Source organism: Hypomesus nipponensis, chromosome 13, assembly GCF_054491055.1.
Source record: "Hypomesus nipponensis isolate SF chromosome 13, ASM5449105v1, whole genome shotgun sequence".
In the NCBI taxonomy this organism is placed as follows: Eukaryota; Metazoa; Chordata; class Actinopteri; order Osmeriformes; family Osmeridae; genus Hypomesus; species Hypomesus nipponensis.
In genome coordinates, this window is record NC_140373.1 from 11,083,406 (window position 1) to 11,100,839 (window position 17,434).

The following is a 17,434-nucleotide window of genomic DNA, read 5'->3' on the forward strand; positions in this document are numbered from 1 at the left end:
GTGGGGCCGTGTGAGTCTGGGGTCCTCAGTGAAATCTCTCATTACTCTGGTGTCATGGCCGCTAACCATGACATGAACAGCCCCAACAGCTACATCGCGAGCAACACGCCGCCGTGTCATCATAACTCTTACCTCGTCATCTGTTCACAGCGGAGTTCACTGTTATGATTTTACACCTCGTTTCCCTTCCCATGGTGGACTGAGTGAGACGCAGTGCATCTTCATGGATGAAAGACAAGATTTATTAGAGTGAGGCGGGGGGGGGGGGGGTCACCAGAACCGAACTCTGAACTGTTCAAAACGCTTTCAAGTTGTCTTCACATTCGCTGACTCTATGTGTTGAATTAACGGCTTGAATTTCTGCATTCGAATATCTTGGATGTGTGAATGAACGCCGACTTTGATGGATCGTCCGTCCAGTCGTTCACCTTTGCCTGGTTCTTTCTGAGTCGATCGCGTATGAGGAACGCCTAGCGTCCGTCTCACGGAGGAGAAGGGTGGTCTTTTCCTAGAAAGGCCTGTAATCGTACATTTTCACGGTTAGTTGAGAACATTTGAAATCGCTTGCGAAGCTGGCACCGATGGTTTTTCTCTCTAGTTGAACTGGCTGCGATTCCACATCTGCTGTGGATGTTCAGGCACAAAACCAGACTACCCATAGACGTATCAGTGCGTCGCAACTGCAGTTAATCTGAGGAAATCCTCCGTCTATTAATATGCATATACCAGGATTCCAGGATGTTCTCTGTGTTTCCCGGGAGGAGAAGATAGATGTGCACGTACAGACAGTATTCAAAGTCTGCCTCAAGTTAGGCCTTGTCTGGTGCTCTCTCTGCCACAACTTAGACACAGGCTATCTCATCTTCCTGGTGCTGTTCTTGATTTGGCTAATATGAAACATGTTAACGCTCAGATCTTCTTGGGCCAATTCAGATTAGAGGACGGCCCATGTGGCCTTTAATCCTTCTGAATTAAAGTGCAGTTAAAGTATTTCCTTGAATGGGTTTCTCTTTCCGGTTGTGGACTGCCCCTTTTTCACCTATTTTATCCTGGGGTGAGGCGAGGCAGATTTTCTCCATGAGTTTTTAGCCTGGTGGGTTTATCAGCTTGTGTGAATGGTAAGCTACGTTGCAATTAGTTTGCCATGATAAGAAAATGACCCTCAGCGTGTGCCAAATCTGATGTCCTATCTAACAGGAAACACATACTGTGTGTAGGCACACACACACACACACACACACACACACACACACACTGTGCAGACAAGGTAGACACACAGGACGAGTATGTCAGCCATATGTAAAGCATTACGACCAGGAAGGAACTGACCAAGACAAAATCCCTTAGATGCAGACACACACACACACGCATAAATCAGAGCAGGTGTCTTCAACAGTGTGACCGTGTCCTGGGTTTTAATTGCATCCATATCCAGCAGAGCCAGGAGCTATTGGGAACTGATGATCTGCTATGCCCCAGGAGGCACCCAAGTTACCCCGTACTGCCCCAGGAGGCACCAGACCTACCCTCAGACTACCCCAGGAGGCACCCTAGCTACCCTGTACTGCCCGAGGAGTCACCATACCCCCTGGTGCCTCATCCAGTGTCCCCACCGCATACTGGGACATGAGATGGAATATGAGATGATCCAATCCGTTTGCACGCGCGTGACCATTGTTTACACTCCCAACTATCGGGAAGAGAAACAGCAAGGGAAAAATCGTGTTTTTATTGTTTGACATTTGCCATTGTTTTTCTCCTGTCTTTTAATTTCCTTCTGAAGGGGCCACTTTCAGCTTGCGGTTTCTCGTTAAAGTAACCGTGACACAAACACGGGCGGATACACAAACTGAGTGGGCCAGTGGGCTGGTGTTTCCTGGAAGCCATTGGGCCTGATGAGGGACTGAGGCCTGGGCGCTGACAGTGATCCTGTGCCTGGCCGTGGGCAAACACTTCCTGTCAGAGGCTATAACAGGAAGTGCCATCTGTGGTGAAGCCGTGGGCGCCGGTGGACAAACAGGCCAATTACATGTGGAGCACACACAGAAACGAGCCCGCGCATACACACACATTTCACCCACGCTTACACACATACAGGCATACACACACACTTCTTTGTACGCACACACATACACAGGCACACACACAGAAACACTCCCACACACACACAACCCACTCGTGCCCAAAAACACACATACACACACACTGGACACACAAACCACAGTATGTGATTTTGAGCTTCCAGTGGACTGGTCATCTCATTAGAAATACAGCACAGGGCGCCAAATGCCTTCAGACCAACCTGCATGGAGCGGGCAGAGAGACGGATGGACAGATGGACTTAACAGAAGGGCAGATGCTCTCGTTTTCTCCCCCTTAGACATGCAGCCTGTGCATGCTCCCTCACACATGGTAATACTTACTGGTACTATATGCTTGGTAGAAGACATGCTGTAGCGGACTTCCTGGCAGCATAGGACCCATTGTTCTCTGTACTGTAAATTCAGGGGTTGGGGTTTTGACTGTGTAGCACCAGTAGCTATTTTAACATTCAACGTTTACAGTAAGATGGCTCCGAAATCGGTTTTCTTAGCCCATGCACTGCGGAAGTATTCCTTCGTGTCGCCGTTTGGCCAGCCTCCCATTTACGTCTGGTTAATGAAGTCTTGTCTGACTTCTGGAGCAACAGATTGAGGGTGAGTCTCCTTAATCTCAGGTCTTCCCTCTCATTAACTCCTCATGGCCTATGGCCCCCATTCCAGGCTGCAAGATAAACTGTTTCAGGACCTTAACTAAGTAATGGGCCTCTTTAGCCTTTTTTTTTCCTCCCTGGCAGGGCACAACCTCTCTCACTCTTCTCCTCTCCTGGTTCCCCCCCTCTCTCTCTCTTTTATCCCCGCTCCCTCCCTATCTATGAGCCGTCGTCATCCCCTGGTTTCTGGTTATCTAATCTCTGCTCCGGTCGCCCCTGCGCCTCTCTGTGGGATTACGGTCAAGGTCTGGCCTCCCTGTGTCTGCCCCCCCTCCCTCCCCACTCCCCCTCCAATCACACACTCCCACCTCCAGCCATACAGGCTCATGCACAGCAGGCCCCTGCACCCCCTCACGCCCCCCGCTGAAGGGGACAGTGGGGATGAAGGGCCGGCGCAGGGGGGGCGGGGGGGGGAGATTACTGGGGGGGGGGGAAGTGGGTGGGTTATGCTCTATCCTCCCAGAGACGCGATGTTGAGGATGGCCGTGGGCTGTTTCTAGTGCGACGAGACGAGGTTCACCAACGTGCGGCCGGGGCTCTGTGCTTCAGTAGAGATGGTGAAAGACGGTCTCGTGCACTCAAAAGCAGTGATGACTGTTGCTTTTAGCTCCACTGTTGTATTTCCCCCTGACGGAGCCTCGTCTCCTTCGGGAACTGTGTGTGTTTGCTCTGCCATAATGTATATGTGTCAAGACTTTATGGCCGTCATCTTTTTTGGGGCCTATAAAAGCTTTTCTTCCGCCAATTTTTTTCTGGTTTTGTGCCTGGGGGATGCAGAGGGAGTCAGCACAGGAGGAGGGGAGGTAAAATGGAGGAGGTTGGCGGAGGAGAGGAACTCTGGAGGTGAACATGAATGCACATCCTGACAGTAGCACAGGAAAGAGGAGGGACCTGTCAGTCAGTACCAGGATGGGAAAGGGGCGTTCCCAGGAATGTGGGGAATCCCGGACTTCCTCTGGGATGAGGGCGGGGCCAGGAGGCGACATCCTGAAATGTTACTTTGCTAGTTTGAATGACCCCTGGCTGGAACGGAATGACAGTATCAACCCAACAGTCACATATATACATACATATATAGGAAACTGTTTTTTTGTATACCTCTAATCAGATGAAAATGCGTGAGTGGATGTTGTTCATCATTTAAAGCAGGTTTTAAATGTGTGGTCCCCCAGAGAGCCATTATGGACCGAGAACTCGCTGTAGTGACGAGGGAGTGTGATTTAATATGAATTACTCATTTCATTCTACACAGCAATTATGCTGTGAAGTAATCCATACAGTCGTTTTACTGTGACAAGCGCTTCATATTTTGGAGACTTACACTGGATAAAGGCTGGTGTGTTTTGTAGATCGCTGAGGAGGACAAATGTTTCTGTTCCAAACATCTGTTTCATTTTCAACAACCAATAAATCACATCGATCATGCATTTCAAGCATGTTATTGGTTAATCCTGTGGGAAATTCCCACCTTGTAATGGAAAATTGCATGGTATGTAAGGGGAATGAAAGATCACTTATGTGAACATGAATCGTTTTTTGTTACAGTAATAGTTAGATTTTTGAAGTTGCAGAGAACTTCTCAAAATAAATGTGAATTTATAATTGGGATCAATTTCAGTTATTTATCCCAATATCAATCTCTCACACAATTCTTAACCTCTGCCACCCCCCCCCCCCCTCCCCCAAATACCATATACAGTAGCACAGTAGCGTTGACACATTTGAGTAAATCCAATTCAAGAGTGTGTGCCATCTCCTCATTCTCACTATGTCCGTTTATTAAGGACCTAGTCAGCCATCTGACCCCGTTGAAAGGTGAGGGAATCGGGCTATTAATCAGAAGGTTGCCGGTTTGATGCCCGCTCGTGCCAAATGACGTTGTGTCCTTGGGCAAGGCACTTCACCCAACTTGCCTATTTGCCTTACTGTAAGTCGCTCTGGATAAGAGCGTCTGCTAAATGACTACATGTACATTTAAAAGCAGTTTAAGAAGTGATCCATGACTTGATTTCGCCCTAGAGTGTCTCCATGAAGCTGATAGATGGAGATGGAAGCTGGACTGGTGCTGGAGGTGATGGAGGAGCCCAGAGATGGGAGTGGGGCTGGTGCTGGAGGTGATGGAGGAGCCCAGAGATGGGAGTGGGGCTGGTGCTGGAGGTGATGGAGGAGCCCAGAGATGGGAGTGGGGCTGGTGCTGGAGGTCATGGAGGAGCCCAGAGATGGGAGTGGGGCTGGTGCTGGAGGTGATGGAGGAGCCCAGAGATGGGAGTGGGGCTGGTGCTGGAGGTGATGGAGGAGCCCAGAGATGGGAGTAGGGCTGGTGCTGGAGGTGATGGAGGAGCCCAGAGATGGGAGTGGGGCTGGTGCTGGAGGTGATGGAGGAGCCCAGAAATGGGAGTGGGGCTGGTGCTGGAGGTGATGGAGGAGCCCAGAGATGGGAGTGGGGCTGGTGCTGGAGGTGAGTCTGGAGCCTCCGGACAGCTGGATCTCCTCTGCAGCATGGGGTCTGATCCCTTAAACGTTCCTAATCTCTCCTCGGCTCTCCCAAACATGTTTGTTTTTCCACCGAGACTTTCTCTGAAAGGACGGGGTGGACAGGAGATTAAAATCTGGGCTTGGGTGTCCAGCTCTGTTGCGATGTCCAGGGTATTCTTGGGGGGTTCAGCCCGTGAGTGTGGACTTGGTTGCCTCGTGGGGGCGCCCCTACACAGCAGGGCTCCGGGGCAATCCATCTCCCCTGTCAGTGGCCAAACTGCCACCTCGCTTCAGTTACCTCAGACACATGTGCAGAAAAGGAGCCATGAAATTGTGTGGCTACCACACCACCGGACCATCTGCCCCCCACCCCACCCGACCATGTCCCCCAACCCCAGTCCACCACCACCACCCTGACAGGTCAGGAAACCCCCCTATGCCCATGGGGTCCACGGACCCACAGGGGTGGCCATGTCTGGCCTCTTCCTAAGGTTCATTCAACACATATATCTTATCTGTGCCAACGACCATAATCCAGCACCTACATAAAACTAACCAAATCTATCTCTGGACCACTCACAGGAACTGAGTTCCGAGCACTTTCCAAAGACATGTCACTTGTTCAAAACTCCCTCTTCAAAAACCAACTCTAACCTTTTTGGCTCAAAGGCTCTTTCTACACGGCGTAAAACTGATATTTTGTTGATGGAGTTTCAGGTCTTTGCCCTCTACGGTTGCACCCGCTCACCCTGCATGCCGTTTGGGTGTGTTACACTGTAAATGATGGATCATTACAGACAGAAAGTGCCATTTCCAAAGTGTGAAGAGCCTTCCTAAATGGCGTGGTTTTCTTGTCCTTGTTGCTGATCCAAAACAACATGACTGTGGTGATCGGGAGGCCTTTCCTAACAGCACACAACTTATCCGACAGCATAGCTGAACCGGAGAAGACGTCGCAAAACACGGCATTTGAAAACTTTTCTTTGTCTCGTTTTTCCGACCACATTTATCTTCCGAGCGTCCTTGATGCCTTTGCCCTCTGAACGACAGGAGCGTAAAACCCCTCCACCATCAGGCACTCCAGCTTGGCATTTGGAGGCAATCGTTTCCATAGCACAGATATACAACCATCGCACTCCATGCAGGGGAACATTAAACCCTTCTAACAGAGTGCTCTAATTGAATAATAGTCCCAGGTAATGAATTTAACACATTTGGTCTGAGACAACGCCTCCCTGAGACAGACTGGTATTATGGGCCTCCAGGATCCTGAGGCCAGAGACTGCAATTACACGCCACACAACTCTCCAAACCAGGGAGGAAGAAAAAAAAAGAATCAACTGCCAGCCATTTTTACTTCCTGCCTCTGCGGAGAGGAAAGAGGGAGAGACAGGCACAGAAAGAGAGAGAGAGAGAGAGAGAGAGAGAGAGAGAGAGAGAGAGAGAGAGAGAGAGAGAGAGAGAGAGAGAAAGAGAGAGAGAGAGAGAGAGAGAGAAGATAGAGGGATGGGGGAGTAGAGAAAAGGAGAAGAGAGAAAAATATGAGGTAGAGATAGAGAGAAAAATAGATAGAGGTAGAGGTAGAGGTAGAGAGATAAAGAGAGAGATGAGGCAGAAGGGAGAGGGGAGAGGGGAGAGGGGAGAGGGGAGAGGGGAGAGGGGAGAGGGGAGGGGGGAGGGGGGAGGGGGGAGAGGGGAGAGGGGAGAGGGGAGAGGGGAGAGGGGAGAGGGGAGAGGGGAGAGGGGAGAGGGGAGAGGATAAATGAAAACAATCCACCCCTTATGTCCAATCGCATTGGAACACATTCTTGCCATTTTACAGCACCTATCTGACTTGGAGGCAGGGGAAGGCAATCTGGTGTTGCTCCATTCACAGGGAGGGACAGGAAGCTCTTATGCTCCTACTGCAGCAGCAGCTCCCTCTCAGCCACCCCCCCCCCCCCCCCCCCCCTCCCCACGTCAGGAGGACACTGGCCTCTGCACTTACCGGAATACAGTGAGACGTTTTAAGGTACTTTTTCTCTGTATTTTTCTTAAGTCTGTGTTCAGGCTGGATGGAGAGAGACTCCCGGGGGTGCCCCCTCCACCTTCCCACCTCCTCAGGTCTCACACCCCTGGGTGGGTGGGTGGGGGGTGGGGGGTGGCTGTCTCTGGCTCCTCAGCAGGGAGATATTTGTGGGTTTGTAACCAGATCGACCCGCTGGGTCCTGAACAAACACTGGAGAAAACCCTAATCCAAACTTACTGTCTGGGTAGATATAAGTCTAATTCTCATTTCCTCTGTGCATTGCTTGATACTCCTCTTTATCAGTTCAGACGGCTGCGGTGAGGTATGCAGAGACATTTTGGGTCCAATTGTTGTTATGATATTTTATGATCGTATCTGGGAGGTAGGAGGGAGGGGGGGGGGGGGGGAATGTGCGTGTGCGCACCGCCAGAAGTGCCATCTAACTAATTTGCTATTCTTTCACTCCAGAGAACCAGTGTGAACCAGTTCTATCCTCAAGGCAAAGACGGAGAGGGAGATAAAAACACAAACTCCTATCTTAAAACGGGCCCTCGGCATACTTCTGGATAAAAGTGCAAGGCAAGTCACGAAAAAAAAAGATGTACATTAGACAAACGTGCAGAAATGCCAGGGCGTGGTACGCGAACGATACGGAGAGCTTCTCAAATCTCGCTGGCGACACAGCTCGGATGTGGCCGGACTGGAATGTTTACCATCACAAAAACCCTGCCCTCCTCTCTGTTCCTCTGCGCTAGCCATCGCCTGTGTCTGGACATCCTTAATTGGGCATGGGAGTCTGAAAGAAGCCAAGCCGTTCTCATCTTCCCTCAGCATGCATTGTGACCATAATGAATAAATTCTCCCTGAGAACCCCCAGATTTCTCGTATAGATCACTGTGTGTCTGACATGCATTCTACACATCGCACCCACACGCCCTCTCCCCGGAGCGCACACACACAGACGCGCGCGCGCACGGACACGCGTGCACACATGGCACCCACACACAGACTCTCACACACGCTCACGAACACACGCTCTCGCACACAAACACACACACACACACAAACACACACTCCCCCCTTCACCATTCCTCTTTATGAGAGTCCATGCCTTTGAGCAGCCAGGGCCTACGATTCGTCACGGCTCCCTGTTTCTCCCCCTTCCAGCCTGCAGCTGAAGTAACTGCAGTCCACTTGTTGCCGGGCACCCTGTCTGCACCTGTCAATCAAACTCTCCTAGCCGTCCAAACCGACCCCAACCCCCCTCCCCACCGACCCCTGTCACCCCCTCCTGACCCCGCCCATCTCCACCACCCTCTACATCATCCTGACGCCCCTCTCTCCACCTCCTCGGCGAGTCAGGAGCTACACAAACACTCAGGCAGGTGTGGGCACAGCTATTCAAACAATCTGTAGGTGGACCCCAAAGTGTTCTGAAACATTCCTGTTTCCTAAGCCCCAGCTTTTCTACACGGGAACAAGTAATTTGATTTTCTTTTGGAAAAACAAAACAATTTGCCCACACCAAAAAAACGAAGGACACAATTAAGCTTGATTATATTCTATTACTGTAAAACCTCCTCAATGTCATGCACTTAATTCCTTGGCACACTCGCTTAAAAAACGGTTGTGTTCCTCCTATCATTACAGTGGATGAATTAGTATTGCCCTGCATTGACCTTGTAAACAGGCCATGGAATGCGAGTAAAATGTCTTGGGTTTCGAGGTTTTTAAGTTTTTAAGTGTGACAAAAAGCAGAAACCATAAAAAATGTCCTCTACCTCCGGTTGTTTGTAAAGCGATACGGTCGTTTTCTCGATGGTTTCGGAAAGCCTGGCAACCAATGCCATCGAACAAACAAACAACAACACAAAACTGCACGGTCCTGGAGACGTGAGGGGAGACTCGTTTCCTGTACGCGTGCACTGTTTTACAGAATCCCGTCTAATCACGCCCTAACCCTAACCTTTCCAGAGTAGGCCTGTTGCTGGGAGACAAGTAGAGCAGACATAGCTAGTATCCACCTTGCCTCACCCATGTGTACCAGCCATTGTTACCTCCCCCTCGCTGTGTTGGATGACAGCAGAGCACAGGATCTGGAATCAACCGTGGAGCCTTTCATGAGGACATGTTTAGTGTTCAGGCTAAGAAGCTGCCATTGCCAGTGGAGCAAAGGGGAGAGTCGGAGGTACTGTGAAAGTGTCCGTGAGTGTGTCCAGACAGGATGTGGTAGAATCGAGTCGATAATACTCCTCCTACTGGTGTCATACGATAGCTAAAAGCAGTCTCTCTCTCTCTCTCTCTCTCATTCTCTCTCCTTCTCCACACATGGCTCCATACTTCAGGGTTACCCTCGCTAATACGCTGACTCCACACTCTCCCAAAAACATGTTTTGCCCTCCAGACCAACATTGCTCACAATGGCTAATGAGCCTCTTTTTATACTTAATCTTCTATATTCACTCCGGGGGGGCAATCATTACTAGCACACTTGGTAAATAATCGCATTTGAATATTCAGTTTCAGTTGTGATTAAGGTGGGTAGGTGTCTGAATTAAACAGTGAAAGAACCTGCAGGCCCATAACACACTGACGGAGGTATGCTGACTCTGCAATGGAAACACCTAGACTTCCTTTTGTGGAGCACCGAATGTCTCCTTTGGATGATTTGTACAATCCAGGAATATCTTGTGACTCAAAGACACTTCCTCTGAGCTTAAGACAGATGTAGGCATGTTGTATTATCAAAACCAATCAGTGATTGCTTAGGCACTGCACACAGTGCTTGAGTTTGTTATCCCAACCTGTGCGATACCTTCTCCGGCGAAGGGTATGGGGGGGGGGTGTTTGGAATCCTGTAATAGAGCCAACATGCCCTTAGAGAGAGACCCACCTTGGACTTCCTCCAGTGAGGGGGCGAGGGGGGTGTATACGCCTGGAAAACGCAGGCGGCAGTGGCTCCTGTCCTTCCTTCCTGGACCCCCGCAGCCCAAATGCCTGGGTCCTGCCTAAGGGAGTCAGGGCCTCTTATCAGGGAGATAAGACCGGCAGGAAACAGTGGCTCCAGGTCCCGGGAGAGCAGGGAGGGAGAGTCACGCCTGGTCGGCAGGACCCGGGGACGTGGTCGGATGGAGAGATGGAGGGATGGAGGACAGGGAGAAGGCTGGAACAGCCCGACCGGTTTGCGTTACAGTGATGCGTTTAGATGCGCAAAGCAGGTGCTGTCCATAGCCTCACGTCCCTCTACGCTTTCTTCTGTGAATATTTCAACTTGGCGTTCATAAGCCCCCTACACCCATCCAGATGTTTAACCATGATAAACGATCCACTTCTGAGCTGTCGGGGAGTTCATATCATTTTCTCCAAGTGCTTATCCCCTTCCCTTGACACTTGGATTCGGGCCTAGACAAGACTGTGCGAGAGATGAACTGAGCGACAGGGTGAGAGACGGAGAGAAAAGGAGAGAGAGACAAAACCACAAAGAACAAAGAGATAGAGACAGACGACAGACAGAGAGAGAGAGAGAGAGAGAGAGAGAGAGAGAGAGAGAGGAGAGAGAGACAAGGACAAATTGGGCGGAAAACCCAGAGGGAGGGTGAACTGAAATAGAGAGAGAGGTGGTGGTGGTGGGGGGGGGGGGGGGCAAGAACAAGAGACCTGACGAGGAGAGGGAGAGGGAAAGACAGACAGACAGAGAGCACATCTGTGGTCTTTCTTTCACCCCCAGACGCATCTGTTAACAGAGGGGAGAGGCGTATCTGGAAGTCTGTTCTCATGCTGTTTGGCTGTCTGACTAGAGAAGTCAACAGCTAGGTGCCCAAACACGTAGGCACACTGACCAAGACTTAAGTGCCTTCCTCTGTTCCCAGGGGCTCTCTGCCCGGCGCTGCCTCCGCTTGCCTGAAGACTGTCCTCACAGGACCTGAAACACACTTGATGTGGGCCGAGTACTGATGGTCATCCAGTCTACTTTCTTTACCTACTGCACCATATGGCACTCCATCTCCACCCATCACCACAGCCGTGCCTGATGGCTAAACGTGCCCTCGCTGGAAGGTGATGTGACCTCTCCAAATCAGTCAGAAGCCTACAGTGTTGGTTCACACCACATCCATACGTCCTCTTTGTCCCTTTCATTCGATAACATGCCCCCTGGCAAAGTTTCCAAGTGTGTAGGTTATCGAAATATTCCTCTCTCTCTCTCCCTCTTCTTCTCCCAGTGAAACAAAGCAGAGGTATTATCCATGATAATCAGGTTGGGAGTCTTCAAATGGGCCCGCAGAATAATGTTGGTATATTTGAAATGGCTTGAGGAGAGACTAGAGAGAGACAGAACAATTTTACACCCTTCAGATCGTTTCTACGTTCCACTTTGTGTCTCCCAGTGGGGCCTTATATAAATCTTCCCCGTCAGCTGTTGGGAGACACGGCTGCAGGCCTTCTGCCCGTTGGGAGGAAAGGGGACATGAAAGGCCAGAGAACCCACAGTTAGGGGCGTTCGAGCACACAGCGTGAAGGGTAAGAGCCAGACTGAGGCAGCTTTTTGTTGACATTTTCTTTTCGTTTCATTCGTTAACATAGTTCCGATGCATCTCAAAAGAAGTAGCCGGTTGGAGGACAGGTGAAGGCCTCTCGTCACGGTCCCTCGACCGAAGAAGAACAGTTGGACAGTTTTGTTAAACCTATTTTAGCCCAGAAAATGGTGTCAAATCATGCCTCTGGTTTGTCTTCTCCCTCTGAAACTGTGCCACGGCTCTCCCTGCCACACTCAGTGTTTGTTACAACTTGTTCCACAGTGAACAGAGACACACATGCTACGGTTACCTAACTTTTTTTTCTCCCTCATCTCCACATCGTTGAGGAGTGAAGTCGTATTAATCTCTCCTCTGAAATATGGAAGTTCACCTCATGGGTTATCGATATACGAATCTTCCGCTTGCTCGGTTTAAGACTTTCTGGTTATATCGTTATGGGAAGGGTTGAGGATTAGCCTAAAATGTTTTATGACAGGTAATAGACTGCTCATTTTACATCGTGAACCCCCCCCCCCAAAAAAATAATCATTTCATTACTTTAGGTACTTTCTGACATCATGAAGCTCTCCCATAAGGATTAAGAAGAGTCCGAGATCATCCCACGAAGCTGCGTGCGCACACTCAGAAGAGGCCAGGTCACAAACGTGGCGTGTAGATATTGGCAGAGGAGCACGCGATCGGGTGTCCTCCACCTCCCTCCTCCGACCCCACCCGTGTGTCTGTCCCAGCCGCCGTCTGCTGGCTCTCTGTCTGGCCCCGTCATCATCGGAGCCCTCCCGGGGTAACTCAAGAACGTTCCGGAGCGTCCCAGCGTGGCGGCAGGAGGATGATGGATGGAGTGACATCACGGCGGGGGCGGATGAGCAAACTCCCCCCCCCCAACCCCCCCCACCCCCCCCGTTTAAGCGCCCCGTTGGGTATCCGCGACCACGACGCCACGTTATGCCAGGACTCACCGTACGGGAGAGCGTGGCCGCGGGGGGTCTGCTGGTGCCAGTGTGTCAGTTGGCACGGCCAGGGCTACCTGACTGAGGTTTCAATAGTTGAATAAACATTGGTACTGTCTGCCGATGTGGTTTCTATGGGGACCTGGTGTGTCGTTCTATATTAAGGACATCTCTCATGGACAAGGTCAAATGTGAGACTTTTTGCAGCTCCTTCCTAATGACATGGCTCCTTGGTGTAATGCTACTCTGCCTGTGTCCTACTGTGTGTGTGTGTGCTGCGTGTGTGTGCTGTGTGTGTGTGCTGTGTGTGCTCTGTGTGTGCTATGTGTGTGTGTGTGTGTGTGCTGCATGTGTGTGTCCTGACACTGGTGAGACTCATCTGGTGTCGAAGATCATTAGGCCCTACTGCTCCCTGCGGGAGACAGGCCATTAAGGTTCATGGAGATCACACAAGGAGCCTTACTCCACACACACACACACACACATTTCCAGGGCTTCTTGTGTGTGACTGCATAGCTGTATTAACTCTCTACAGTAGACTCTATTGCGGTCGGCTACTCTTCTGTTCACTGTCACAGCTATGGCTGGTCGCATGTTTTATTAGAGGGGAAAGTATGGAAAAACGTTGTCTTGAATGCTAACATTACTCCATTGGAAACACAAGAATGTTTGTTGTAGTTATGTTCAAGTAAGTTAGATAGGTAATGAGTTTAATTTCAAGCCTTTGCTTGAAATGCCATGCCACAATTCTAGTTTGCCTAAGCTTAACCAAGCTAACCGCCAATTAGCATTAGATGTTTACATTTCTTACATTGAGTAAACCTAAATCAAACCAGCTACCTAAATTACTATCATCTTAACAATGTCTTTCCTTTTGAGAGTTGTGTACGTCCTGTAGCATTGTATTCAGAACAAGGAATTAAGCCAAGGCATTTTTCAAGCTGTCTTGATGTTTTTTTTGGTTACACATCAATGTCATTGAGCAAACTGACTACCCAGGCATTACAGCTTCCTTAATTTTACAATATTTTAAGACATTTTAGGTCTATTTGAGTTCATTTGTGACTAAGGTCAAAAGGGTCAAGACAAAGAATGCCCAAGACACTTAAATAAAAGTTTATTCAAGTTCATTCTTCAGTAAACCTTGTTATCATGCATGATATGTCAAATGGCATCAGCACATCAGTAGAAAGCATGAGGTCATCTCCATACAGTTGTAGTCATGTCAATTGACACACACACACAAAAACACACACACACCCACACAAACACACGCACGCACGCGCATACTGACACATATCCAATGCTGACACATTAAAGCAGTGACTAATATGAACTAAATGGAGATAAATGGCATTATGTTCCATCTCATGACTGCGTTCTCCAGCGATGGTAGACAGATCACCTCCCTGTCTCGCCACATCTTCATCCTGGGTGGATGAGGCTCTGCCTGCAGACAGCTGTCTCCACCCTGGTACATCTGCTCCTCGTGCAGCAGAACAACCAGCGTTCCAGACCCTACTCTGCTTCACATTAACTTCTCTAACGGTGAACGGGCATCTTTCACTGTGCTGTACCAGCCCCACTGGCCCAAATCAAAGAGTTCTCCAAGTGAACGCCAGTTTGATCAATCTTGTCCTTTCGTATATTCATTTTCAAAAGGAGACATACATTTCACACTTCAGTTTCAATCATTCCAATTCATACGCTGTGAATGAACTATGAATGCATCGGTTTTCAATCAGTGACTTGGAAATTTGACAAGCAATCAAAATACTTTAATCTGATTATGTGAATTTAATGGAGTTAGATTAACTGAAATTCGTGAGGAATTTCCCACCAAGACTCCTCCTTTGCTCTAATAAACTCATACGCATCAGCCCAGTTAAAGCACGGAAGAATGCGACAGAACCAAACTCCCCATTGTCAATTAGGAGTTCTGTATAAAGTCTCTTCCGTTCCTCTGGTCCCTGTGCTAGCATGTTCATCACCCTCCTGCCCTTCCCTGTCTTCCCTGCTTCACCTTGTTATCTATCCAGGCTTCCTGGGGGATCTGCTTGAGTTGCTGCTCGGTCGTGACCCTCTACGACTCTCCGCCACACCCCGAGTTCAATGCCTGGTAAATGTGCATGCACCCTTCACATCCTTCATTCCCCTGCTACCGGCCTCCACCAACCGGCACCAGGCTTGGCTCTGCTACTGGCCTCCACCAACCTGCACCAGGCTTGGCTCTGCTACCAGCCTCCACCAAACCACATCAGGCTCGGCTCTGCTACCGGCCTCCACCAACCTGCACCAGGCTTGGCTCTGCCACCAGCCCTGCTTCAATAAAAGCAGATCATTATTCAATCGCTAGTGTGTTACTGAACTTGTGAAAAACAAATTATTCCAGCTTTGCGTTTTGTACATTTGAAACCATCTGGTTTCAATTGGGTTTAGTTCAATCAGAACCTGTCTGTTCTGTTTTTCCTCCAGTTTAAATACAGTAGGCCTGTGTGACAATAATGAAGTTTTTTTTTCTAAAAAACAACCAAAAAAGGACCAAAGAGCAGAGCAGGACAGTGTGTGCGTGGTGCGGGGGGGGGTATGTCTGGAGACAGAGACCGCTCTCCTCGTGTCCTTCTGTCTGGCCCTCGTCCCAGGAGACCCTCTCCTCAGAGAACACGGCTGGGCTCCTCAACATCACGATAAAGATTTTATTTCTCGTCCTCTGGAAGAGAGACAGAAAAAGAGAACGTGCAAAATAGAACTGTGGGGTATTCTTTTCGTCTCGAATCTCCTGTTCCTCTCCCAGAAAGGCTTCTGGAATCTATTTCCCCTCTCTGGTTTTTAATGGTTGGATGGTATAAAAGTTGGATATAGGATTTCTGGTGAGCTCCACGCGAGGAATGTGGAGTCTTTTCTCCCGTCTGGTGCTCTGTGCCAGGAAGCGTGCTTGGCCTTCCCTCTCAAAGACACTGGATCTTTTACAGGCCTGCGTTTTCGGAGATGTTCTCATTCTCCAGAGGTGTAGCAGGACTTTGGTTTTTCCCATGCACGCACCGGCCGCTGGACACCCAAGAAGAGGTTCTGAGGACCGGAGGTTTTCGAATGTGGTGTTAACATGCAGAATCGTATCCCTGCGCCTGTGGAAGCGAGGCCGGCGGGGTTTGTTTCAGTCTGTTACAGAACGTTAGCGCTGCTCGACTGTGTTTATGTCTGTGGTTCATTGTGCAGTGTGTGTGTGTGTGTGTGTGTCTCCCGTGTTGATATGGAGTCCCTGAGTGAAGGACAGGGGGTTGGTTTCATGAGGTGGGAGATTCAGCTGGAGAGGCTCTGGCCCTCTCGCTAACCAGCCCTGTCTCCAGTGGACTGAACGATTCATAAACACACACACACAATACATGCACTTTGTACACACATATATACATACAGACACAGACACACACAAATATACACACACAAACTAAAAAGCATATTGTGCTGGGCATTCCCCTTTGAAGTCTAAGGAGTCTCGAAATAATGCAAATAGCTCCAGGATTTCTCCTTTCTTAAATATAAGTTGACATTAAGCTCAGATGTGCTGTACACGGCCAGTCTTTACGTATTTGGGGGAAGTGGGCCAAAATGAATAAAAGATGGAGCTTATGATTTGTGGCTTGAGCTGTCATTGGAGCATAAAAGTTTAATTGTCAATTTTACGTCGGATAATGTGTAGCGCTGCCGGGTTGCAGAAAACCACTTCATTTGGTCTGGCACGCAGGAAGGAGGGCCGTCGATGATGTAAGAGCCAACAGCAGTCGGCATTAGAGGATGATCAGCATGAGCCTGGTGACAGAATCAGTGTAAGAGGCTGTGGACGCCCGTCCCAACGCAACGACACCCATCTGGTTCCATTCATTCTCTTCCCGATCGGTCGCCATCGTGGGGAATTGGAAGCTTTCGGGGAGCTTTTGTAAATAGAAATGATCATCACATAAACTCCAGTTGTGCGATTCGCTGCCAGGAAAAACACATCGTGACTATTGACTTGACTGACTGTGACGTCCTTATGCGCGGTGAGGCTTTTTTTTTGTTGTTGCGGTGCAAGATTGGCTGTTTGAAATGTGCTGGAATTTCCCAGTGTAAGTCTATGCTAAGACCTGTCACAACAGACACGCTGGTTTGATGTCAGGTGCTGATAGGACATCATAGCTTTCATCTAATGATTTATACAACCAGGAAAATATGGAGTACACGCTGTGTGAATGTGTGTATGTGCGTTCGTGTGGACAGAGTGCACAGGGACCGTTCAAAGGGTTCAAATGTGTGTTTGCGCAGGTGCGTGTTTGCTGATGTGTCAGCGCACGTCCACATGAAGGTGTGTGTTTGTGTTATGTGTGTGTGTGTGTATGTGCAGAGACATCGGTCCTCACAGTAAAACATTGTTAGGTCTCGCCCAGTGTTTGAGCAAGTCCAAGAGGGGTGCTTTGATTAATGAGCACTCAGGGTCTAATGAAAGTGTTTGAGGAGGGGGAAGTATTTCAACGTGACGCAGGCCTGGCAGAGCCCTGCTCTAAACCCTGACACTACGCCAGCTGCTCCAGGAACACATATCACCAGGTTTGACCTGTAGTTACTCATTAACTCCTCTCGACTCTCGGAAGGATTTGTTGTCATCTGAGTTTTACTTGACACCCTCACCGCTACAGAAAGACAAATCTTGAGTTGCTATGGGCAGGGGAGCAAACCAAAAGTA